General features: G+C 31.2%; 1 protein-coding gene across 4 annotated transcripts in view; it reads left to right on the top strand.

Annotated features, from left to right (window-relative positions):
• Positions 1-248: 248 nt before the first annotated feature.
• Positions 249-11219, top strand: part of LOC111000695 — a 50030-nt gene continuing 39059 nt past the window's right edge. For all 4 annotated transcript variants that reach the window (XM_045634054.1, XM_045634043.1, XM_045634064.1 and 1 more), the window contains exon 1: positions 249-396. The gene's annotated coding sequence lies outside the window, so the exon portion shown is untranslated. The remainder of the gene's footprint in view (positions 397-11219) is intronic.

Raw genomic sequence — 11219 nt, 5'->3', positions numbered from 1 at the left:
CTGCGCATACTAGAAGGACCCCATTCAAATTCTTAATCAAAGAGATACCCTTATCAATGGATCACACCACGATAAGGCGCGAAAACAAAACACTAGTAGAAAAAGCTGCCCCCAAGTCCGTTCACAATGACTATAGCCATCCCTCTCAGACACAGATAACGAAACATGTACGATAGAGACGTAATATTCGTAACAAATGTCACGGTGTCCCCAGGTAAGTTAGAAAGAAGTTATTCGAACGCGAGCTTTGCGCGGGAAAGCACGTCGTTTCGGTATTCGGTTCGCGAAAAAGTTTGCGAGTGTTTTAAAACAATTGGACTAGTGATGTGGAACTATTTATTGGATTTTGTACGTGCAAGGAGGTTTTTGTGCACCGTGTAAGGAGTTTTGATATTGGTGAGAATGTTTTTAAACATCTGTAATACACAATGGCCGAAATGCGAGGGAATATGTCTTCCGTCAGATGTGTGATCTTTTATGGAGCGAATGCATCTTTATAGGTTATTTAGACGTATGTAAAGCCAAGGTGTATTTTGCTGAGGCTTTCAAAGTTTTATAAGCGATTACCTATATCGTCAGAATTACGCCCCGTAGCCAGACGTAGGCATTCACTTAAACATTTACATTAAAATCGTTTCACAGTAATTAGCATTTAATTATTTCGTATAAATTCTAATCTGTGGGATTTTAAAGCACCCCGATAACGCAGGAACCGTACTTAGTTTAACCTTGCTTAATACAAGTTATGTTAATTTTTGTAAAAAATATTAATCATAAATAAATTCTAATTATGATACTATTTGCACATGAGGTATTAGGAGTCTTACTTTTAAAGTTCAAGATAACTTTATATTAGAGACGCTAGTTTTTTTTTAGTTCTCGACCTCAGAGTATCTGTTTTATGATCATATGTCAATCTAATAGGCAAGTCGGCCTTCTGTGCCTGACACACGCCGTCGACTTTTGGGTCTAAGGCAAACGAGATTCCTCACAATAATTTCCTTCGCCGTTCGAGCGAATTTTAACGCACATAGAGTGCATTGGTGCACAGCCGGGGATCGAACCTACGAACTCATGGATGAGAGTCGTATACTGAAGCCACAAGGCCAACGCTGGGTTATTTATTTCTACGTTTCTTAACTATATTAATCCAACATATTATATATTAATTGGCAAAAATCTTATTTATATGACAGTTATTGCATTATTAGTATTATTAATAATTTAGTAAATAAATGTTCATAAATACGGGGGCTCAGTTTTCTTATTGCATTACCAATAATGACGTACTTGTTAGTTATTATTTTTTTGTAATAACTTTATTTACTCGACGTATCTACTATACCATATATTATATAGGCATACATGCCAGATACTATATTTCCATTACAAACCATTGGTACAAATTCTAAGCAAATAGAGCAAGGGTTGATAGTCCATTAAAATTTGTTTAGGGATACAAATATTAGTTTAAGAGGGTCCGATGGTCGGTATCTATATAAACACTTTTTTTACAATCGAAGCTAAGACCGTTAATCTTGAAGTTTAAGGTAAAATATCAATTACCTTGTAAATTAGTATTTAAATTGGTTATAATAACAAACACATTTATTATGATAGTTAATATTTTAAAAAGTAACGGCGGGAGCTTTTTGCTTAGTGCTCAACATAGTGTATCTTCTCTACAATAAAATTCATATAGATACCTGCAATCGGACCCTCTTAAACTAATATTGGTATCCCTAAACAAATTTTAGGGTCCTTCAAGAAAAGAGCGTATCAATTCTTAAAAGGCCAGCAACGCACTCACGAGCCCTCTGGTATCGAGAGTGTCCATGAGTGGCGGTATCACTTAACATCAGGTGAGCCTCCTGCTCGTTTGCCCCCTGTTCTATAAAAAAAAAGTGGACTTGTGTGTTAAATATCGTAACGGCAACATGACCCCAAAGTTGCGAAGACGTAAGAAGAACGGAAATCCTCAACGGAAAATAGCAATTTGTTAGCGATATAGTAGTTACTAATTTACTAACATTTTACCTACTAGTGAAAAATATACATATTATATGTATACAATGTAAGTTCTCTCATGCTCAAACATTTACCCTTGTTAAAAAAATCTATTGTTGAACTAATTCTAAATATGACTCAATCAGTTGTAGGAAAGGTTAATTAATCCAATATCTAACGATTTAAGTATTGTTTTTATGTCACTTAATTTAGAAATTTATATATGTTTGGCACCAGAAGAGGCCATTTTTTTTTATTTCGACTTAGGGTCCTTCAAGAAAAGAGCGTACAAATTTTTAAAAGGCCGGCAACGCACTCGCGAGCCCTCTAGCACCGAGAGTCCATGGGCGGCGGTATCACTTAACATCAGGTGAGCCTCCTGCCCGTTTGCCCCCTGTTCTATAAAAAAATATATTTTTTTTGACTCGGTTATGTATATATACATAACCGAGTCTCTTAACACTGTCCGCGTCTCCAAATTTCCATTTAATTTTGGACTGAAGGATCTAAGAATTAAGTTGCAATAAGTTTATTAGCCATATAAAATAACACTCCCAAACGTTTTATTAAACCACAGATGACCTTACATATATCGATCGCAAATTCAAAAGTCAATTACGTATAAAATCTCAAGGGCCCTTCGAGACCCTTTAGATTCGCACAATAAAACAATGGATCACAACAACCTCTTAACACACTATCCGCACACCTCTGAGGGTCAGTTAGACCCTTAATTAATGTATGAACGAGATAAAGTATACGTAATCGGTAAGAAGGAAAGAGATCGCAAGAAATTAGTAAAGCTCTTGAAATGCAGTAGACCGTGCGTTTTGCAATTTTTATAAAATATATGAGCTTTACAGTCTACTGACTTTTACAAGTTTTTATTTCTTTAACTGTGGGAAATAAAAGACAACAGTGTTTTTTTTCGACAATTACATTGTGCAAATATAATCCTTTGCCGTTGCGATATGATACAAATGTTTAAATCGTATAATATTGTTAACGTATTTTATATTCAGCACAAATATTTATTTATTTATTCATACTTCGTTACTATAATACATATACATATAAATAAAACAATAAATAAGTAGGTTACATAAGTTACTAGGCAACGGGCGGCCTTCTCGCTAACAACCGATTTCTTCCAGGCAACCCTAATATGGAAATATAAATATATAGTTAGAACCTCTTTGGAGTAGAGGCTCTTAGACCTGGTAGATAGTACTGGTGTCCCCAGTTCGTACTTCAACGAATAAGTATCGCAACACAGCGAGAAAATGCTACCAACATTGAAAGCTAAAGCTAAAGCTAGCAACACTGCTACGGGGACCAAACTTTTAATTTGTTAATTTTCTATTTATTAATTTTTAATTACTTGCCACGTAAGTTAAGAATATAATTATTGTAAATTTGTGTATTGTAGATTAATAACAATTTTAGACACACGCTAAATACATTCATAAAACTTTAAAAATACAACTATTTAGCTATGACAATTTATTTATTAAATAAGTTTATTTATAGTTTATCAATAAGTTTATTTTAGAATATTATGTAATTTTATCATATATTATATCATTAATTACAATATAAAACATTATCAGCTCTTTCTCTTTTGCTCTTATTTTGACTGCCCACTCGTGTTCTATGATACATATTAGCTACCTTTTCTCCTTTCTTATTATATCCAATATGCGATGTTGGTTTAGTAGCTTTTGTGTGCGACTCTCAGCTCTGAGTAGGTTCAATCCCCGGCTATACACCAATGGACTTTCCTTATATATGCACATTTAACATTCGCTTAAACGGCGAAGTAAAACACCGTGTGACTTGCCTTTGACCCAAAAAGTTGACAGCGTGTCTCAAGTATAGAGGAACACCTATTTGCCTTTTAAATTGATAAATAATCATGAAGAGGAGAAATCTGAGGTTGGCTAAGAAGGTAGTGGCACTGATTTATTATGTATCCAATATTAAAATAAATTTTAAATAGACACCCATTGAACAACAAAATATCTGTTTGTCCATCATTAATCTTTTGACGCGAATGGTGAGACAAAAGACCTATTGAAAACAAATCGTTGATTCAAAGGCGTTCTTATTCAATTGACTTATAGTTCATAATAATTTTATGAATATGAATTAGCAAAAAATTACGCAGCCGCTTCCTTGAGGCGTTAACCGAGCCATAAAAATGTCTTCTAGAATCGTATTGTTATTATAATATTCTTGTTTTGATATGCAATGAGGAACGCGTATCTAATCAAGAAAAATGGAGTCGTTTAATGAATTAAATTAATTAAATATTTGTATACGTAAGGGGTTTTTATAATACTACAAGAATTAAAGTGTATTTTTATTATATTTAGAACATAGACTATTTACTATTTAGAGTTAGAGAACAGTTAGAGATGGAGAAAGAGAGTGTACAATACGATGTTAATATTTTATTTATTATGTACAGCACATTATATATAATGCATCACTATCTATTCTGAAATAAGTCAATAATACATTTCCAATTTTAGTTTTTACTAGTAATTTATCAGACCACCAGGTTTCTCGAAGAATACTATTGAGAGGTGCCTGAACTCCCGGGTTAGGTTTTGCAGACGGAATTTGGTAAATTCTGCTAATTTTGAACCTTGACCATTCAGTAAAAAGTGATTATTCTGAATTTGACCTTTTACTATTTTAAATATGTTTTTTTATATATAATGTTTAAATAGGTTATAATGTGTGTATAATGTTTTTTTTAATTATTATTATTGTAAATTAAACCCCCTAAGCCTTGCCTTATTTATTACAAATCGCATCTTCTATATATAAAAACTTACAATTAATATAAACTCAAAATATCTTTATTCATATGGGAAAACCAGTACTAGTAAACTAGTACGAACGTCAGAGAAGAAGTTAAATTATTTCTAAATTTACATTTACTACTAGTTCGCAAGTCAACGGCGTAGAGCAGGCAAGAAGAACAGGCAAGCAACTTCCCGCCACTCTTTTTAATCGCTAAGTCATACAAATTGTTTGAACTGGAGCAAATCAATCCCAATGATTTGGATCTAATATTCGTCTCATTTATAAAAAGCTTTATTGATTAATTTACTCTAGTCTATTAAACATTAAGATAACAACGCATAAGTTTCCGAATAAAATTGGAATATTTTAAACCAAAACACATACATATCAATACTTATTAATAAATTCTATAAAACCACGTTTTCTTTACCGTTGAATTAAAATTCGATTTAAATTGATACAAAGCGTTCCCCAGGTGTATGTGCAATAAATCACCCTGTTTGGCCTATGACCTCCTGGTTTTAAGGATTAGGGTCTTGGTTCCCAGGCTAAGGCGGTCTAAATTTGACATGTTAACCATACAAATAAGTAGAATTAATTTTAAACCATTTTGGAAAAATGTCTTATTATATTGTAACATAAATACTATTCACTGGATTACCAGCTTTTTAATCGGATATTGACTTAAATCATGAATTTAATCAAGTTTACATTAATTTAAAAGCGATATTACTTTCTTCTTTTATTGAATCAATGAAAAAAAATTCGTGGATAATTAAATAGTTCTGTTTTGCTCTTGTTCCATTCTAAATGCAAACATTTATTTAATTTCCAAACATTAAATACCTATTTGATTAAAATATTCCCATCCTGACATGTATAACTGGTATTCGATACAATTCAATGTATTACGGTCCCCTTAACAACCATGACGTAGAGAAATTGCCAAATATATCAAATATGTATATAAAAAAACGTTAAGTTAAAGTTCCCAGCTCTGAACTAGATTCAAGTCAGTTTTAAACTATTGTAAAGACTGATTAAAAAATCGTTTTTCATACTTTTCTAGCTAGACAAACTCTTTTATTATTATTATGATTCACTTCATTTTAAGATATAAACTATGTCTAGGAATCTATCGCTTTATGTAATGTATCGACTTTTCCTACTAATACGGTACTTAAGTGGGGAGCTCAAAGAGGATACTCAAACATAACAATACAAACACGTCTGTTTTTAATCTAAATTTTGCCCTTATCTGGTCCCTGTGGATTCTTAATACAAAAAACTCTACCCTACCGCACTGTAGTAATAAAATTTTATGCTTTAATTATTAACTTTGGTTTACTGTCTTCTTAAGTTTACGATCTATTTAAAAGCAATAAATTTACGCAAATATTTTTGATGATCTTTACATAGTTGAAATAAAAACTATTAAAGCTATTTTCGTTATTGCATTATTAAAATTTAGGTTTGTATAATATAATAACTTTTGAAAACTACAAAGTGAAGCATTTATTTTTCTTATATTCTTCCAAATAGCTTCCATCGTAACATTAATTAAGTATTTATCTGTATATCAAACGTCACACTGACAAAAATATTATATAACAAAAAGCTCTTTACATAAGCATGACTTGGAGCTTTATTTATGACTTACTTACTAACTTAAGAATCAATTACCCTTTCAAATAATAATAAGCAATAACTGTCGTGGAATCTAATTCCCGCCCCTCAATATACCATCGTAAATTTCCCATACACGGACGACATTGTTGTCAGAAATAAATCATAGCTTACAAGAATAAAAACTCCTTACACGAAACCTCAAACGACTCTCGCCTCTATGGTTAAAAAAATAAAAACGACATTGACAGTTGACCTTCGAACTCCATTTTTGCACTTCCTTAAACAATGATAAGGGAACAATGGCGGAAGATTCGGATTCTGCTCCAGATTGTATAACAATTGTGTATTATTACTCCAATTTTAACAATTGAGAGACAACAATACTTAATAAGGAACCCTTGGAAACGCAGACATCTGCTTATTTTTTAACGTCTTGTATACAGATCCTTTTCATATAGGAAGTAACACTGAATGTACTTTGAAAATGCAGTTACCAACATGTCACTTTTTAACCAAGACAAGCAAAAAAAAAATAACAACCAACGCCAACTTATCAACTTTTATTTTTAGACGACTAATATTATACACAGTTTTACAAGAATTGTTTTATAAAGATATAAATACATATGTTTATGAGCCGTAAACGTGCGTAGGTATATACATAGTTATGGATGAACAACTAATATTTAAACTACTATATATAAATAATTTTTTAAATACATCAGTTTTTATAGATATAAATGACTACACGAAAGATTTAAAAATAATTTGTACATCGTTTTTTTTAATTTATTTAAATTTTGTTTTCTGTTTCGTTTTGATTATTATCAATTTAATCGGTTTTGGCTTTATATATCTAAGTGCTTTTTATTATATGTATAACAGTAAGATAATAAATTAATTAATTTAAGAAATAATTAAACAATTACCAAAAATGTTTATCTTGTCTATTCGTTATAATGTATGTAACATTACAATTTACCCTATTACGCATTTACAACACTTATCCAAGAGAACATTTATAAGGTTATGCCGCCTTAGTAGAAATAATTTCATAACATTAAATTGTATACCGATCTACTTTTTTGCGATCGAGATCTGGTTATAAAACGGTAATCTTTAACCATAGATTATAAGCTAGATTATAATCTATGAGTAATCTATGTGCCGTAAAAGGAGCTGACAGCTGCTACATTCATACTTTTTCCAATCAAATCAGGTCATGTTACAAAACAGACGAAGGAATTGCGTAAAAATATTGCGAGAATATTTTACTTTATTGAGTTTCTGTTATGAATATATCTTTATGTTTTCGCGGATTTTAATTATATACTAAATTTTACGGATAATCATAATGGTTGCAGCTCCTTAAAAATATTGTGTAAAAAAACTTGGGCGATTAAAAAGAGTGGCGGAGAGTTTATTGCCAGTTCTTCTCTTCCGTTCTACGCCCGTGATTTGAGAACTGGCAGTAAATGTAAAATTAGAATCATTTAATGTTTTTCTTTTTCTTTTTTTTTGACGTTCATAAGTGTGTGACGTGTGTGTGACGTTCATAATGTTACCTATATGAATAAATGATTTTTGATTTGATTTGATTTTTTAACTATATAAAGGGCCTTTGGGGCCAACTCTAGGCATACGATTGACAAGCTTATTGAACGCAGTTATCACATTTGGCCATTATATCTTTAATATTAACCTTATTTAGTTGACTCGCCATGAAAGAAGATCGATTCACAATCTAACGCAGACGGAGAAATAATTGCTAATTAAATTATATAAATTAGATTGTTAAAATCACCTGACACATAATAATTGAGTTATAACCACTCTCGTGACATTAATAAATTCAAAATTGACATTATCTGTAGCTGGTATTTTGAGTAAATAAGACTTATGAGTTCTCCATTCGATTAGTGTTATAATTAGCTCATAGTTGTGCTTTATTATTTGTTGTTTTCATAACAATTTTAATAGTTCAAAGACCTCCAAATAACGTACAGTCAGTATGTTCCAGTTATCTTTAACTTTGATCTAATGCAGCCATATGTTCGCCTAGCGCCATCATAGATTATGAAATTTTTATGTTAATTTTAGCAGAAAATTTAATGTAGAGATCGTTATCAAATTATGGACAAATTATTTTGACTATACCGTTTCAATATTCTTTTGTGTCTTATTGTTACATTACATTTCTAAGTTGTGTTAATATTGGGAGCGATTATACAAATGTTTGATCGTTTATTTGTCTAGTATGAGTCTAACAGTCCCTTTTTACAATTACGAGTCCCTGTGTCCCCGAAATGAAATGTGGGACGCAAAATTGTGGACGTAAATTTGAGCAGCAGAATATAAAAAAATGTGCCAAGAGTTTCAGTCATTTGAAATCGTCAAACTCAAACTTAAAATATCTTTATTCATATAGGTAAACAAGTACACTTAGGAACGACAAAAAAAATTAAATTAATTTAAAATTTACATTTACTACCAGTTCGCAAGTCAAGGGCGTAGAGCGGGCTAGAAGAACTGGCAAGAAACTTTCCACCAGTCTGTTTAATCGCCAAGTTTTTAATACAAATTGTTTGAACTGGAGCAAATCAATCCCAAGGATTAGGATCATTTAAGTATAACAATAAATAACGTAACATTTATAAGAAGCTTTATTGACTAATTTATCCAGCTATATAAAAACAAATTTGTTCTTCTGATAAATATAACATTTTGGGTACCGATATTTTGGGATGCAAAACTTTTAAGCCTTTAAATTTTTAAAGTTTTATTAACTTTAAAAAGTGTTTTTTTTCATTGACTAACATTTAACATTTGACCAAAATTAAACTAATGTCCCGTTCCGAGTCAAAGAATAAATGGTCACTGTGATAGGCTACGTGTTCTGCTATCCACACGGTTATATTGGTGTAGGCCTCATCCACGAAATGTATGAAGCTCACTTTTTAGCTTAAAAATAAAAATGATTGCCAAGAGTTATAGCGACACATTTCCGTTTTAGAGCGATGAGGAAAGATTACTGATGTGTGCTGTAGTTAAAATTAATAAATTCAGAGTGATGGACAGGCAACATTGTTATATGAGCCCAATATGTCTAACGTCATTTGTTTATTATTCTAGAGAATCAATATAATCTTAACCTACAGATTCTTTATTATTCAGTGTTTTAAGGAAGCATTTCTTTGCTGTAGATATGATTTAACTGCGATTATAAGGCGAGGATAGCACCAAGTGATAAGCATCACACGAATATTATTCAAAATAATAAATTTTAATATCATAAAATATGTAATTTTTTGTGTTTATGCCAAGGAATAAATTAGTGTTACGTTAAGTAAAGAGTTACCACCTGTGTGTAGCAGGTGGGTCTCATGGGAAGTAAGAACAAGGGTTATGGTAAAAACGCCTAAGCAATTCTCAGGTAGTAAGAATTTATTAAACACTAGGAATCTTTAAAGCTATAACGGTTTTGTAAAGTATGAAACGAGAACGGTTACAATAAAATAATGAACATTTTCCTTTTATCATTTATTTTCTCCGAAAATTCAATTGTCAATATCAAAAATTCTTTATTCAATGTTCAACAATAATTAAAAGTGCTACCATGTCCATTATTTCCTGGAATATAACAAACTTATATAACTAAACACATTTTTTTTAAAACCGTATTGCTCTTTTTAAAAACTTAAAAGAAAAAAAAAAGATAAAAACCAAAGTTATAAGTTCGAAGTTTAACATTAATAATTAGGTAAACTCGGAACTATGCAACCTTTAGATGAGATTTACATTTTTGACATGTCTAGATTTAACTAAATAATTAAATATTACTAAAAAAAATTCTCCGAAAGCTTCGTCAATCAAAAACGATTTTCATTTAAGCATACGTTATGTATCTTACCTTAAGATTAAGGACCCTTAAGGAAACTAACCGAAGGACCCTTGAAATATTAGCTCGTTACAAAGAAATCACTGCGCACGCGTCTTCTCCCGCGCACAGCTGCGGTCTTATACAAAGTACCTAATTTAAATAAAGATTTCCGTTTTACTTAAATTTACTTGGGGTTAGTAAATTTGAGTAAGTGCATGTTTCTATTTCATCATTCTGCCGATGACAAATCTTTTTTTTTTTTGTTTATATACACTTTGTTAATGTAGTTAATTTCAAGATGTCAAATGGAACATGGTAATGGTTGCAGTTCCTTACAAATACTTTGTTAAAACAATTAGGCGATTGAAAAGAGTTTATTGCCAGTCTCTTCCGTTTTACACTTCTCGTTTTGAGAACTGGCTGTTTAAAATTAGAATGGTTTAATATGTATTTCTTTATTGACGTTTATAAGTGTACATTGTGTTATATAAATAATTAAAAGAATTTGAATTTCAATTGTAGCTAGTACATCTGTTCGGTATATCGTGCAGCATATCTCAATATGAAATGCCATAACTGCCTTGTCAATAAAGAATGGATAAGGCAGTTTTAACATTATTATCATTCTTGAAACCCTTTTATTCTTCTTAGGAAGTTTAGGCAGCTTCTAGAGGTCAAGCTAATTTCTCACTACAGTCAATGATGGACTCAATAAATAATTAACACTGAAAACAACATTGGCCAAACTTTGCTTCAAGTTGCTATTAATTCAAAATTCAATAGAAACTTAGTCTAAACTTTGAGAAAGATCTACTATAATAAATATTCCGACCAACATATTTCAGCATAGTAGTTGTCTGCTTCTTAATTAATGACGCATAAAAATGCA

This window comes from Pieris rapae, chromosome 2, assembly GCF_905147795.1.
Source record: "Pieris rapae chromosome 2, ilPieRapa1.1, whole genome shotgun sequence".
Lineage (NCBI taxonomy): Eukaryota > Metazoa > Arthropoda > Insecta > Lepidoptera > Pieridae > Pieris > Pieris rapae.
This window is presented reverse-complemented; position numbering and strand designations above follow the sequence as displayed.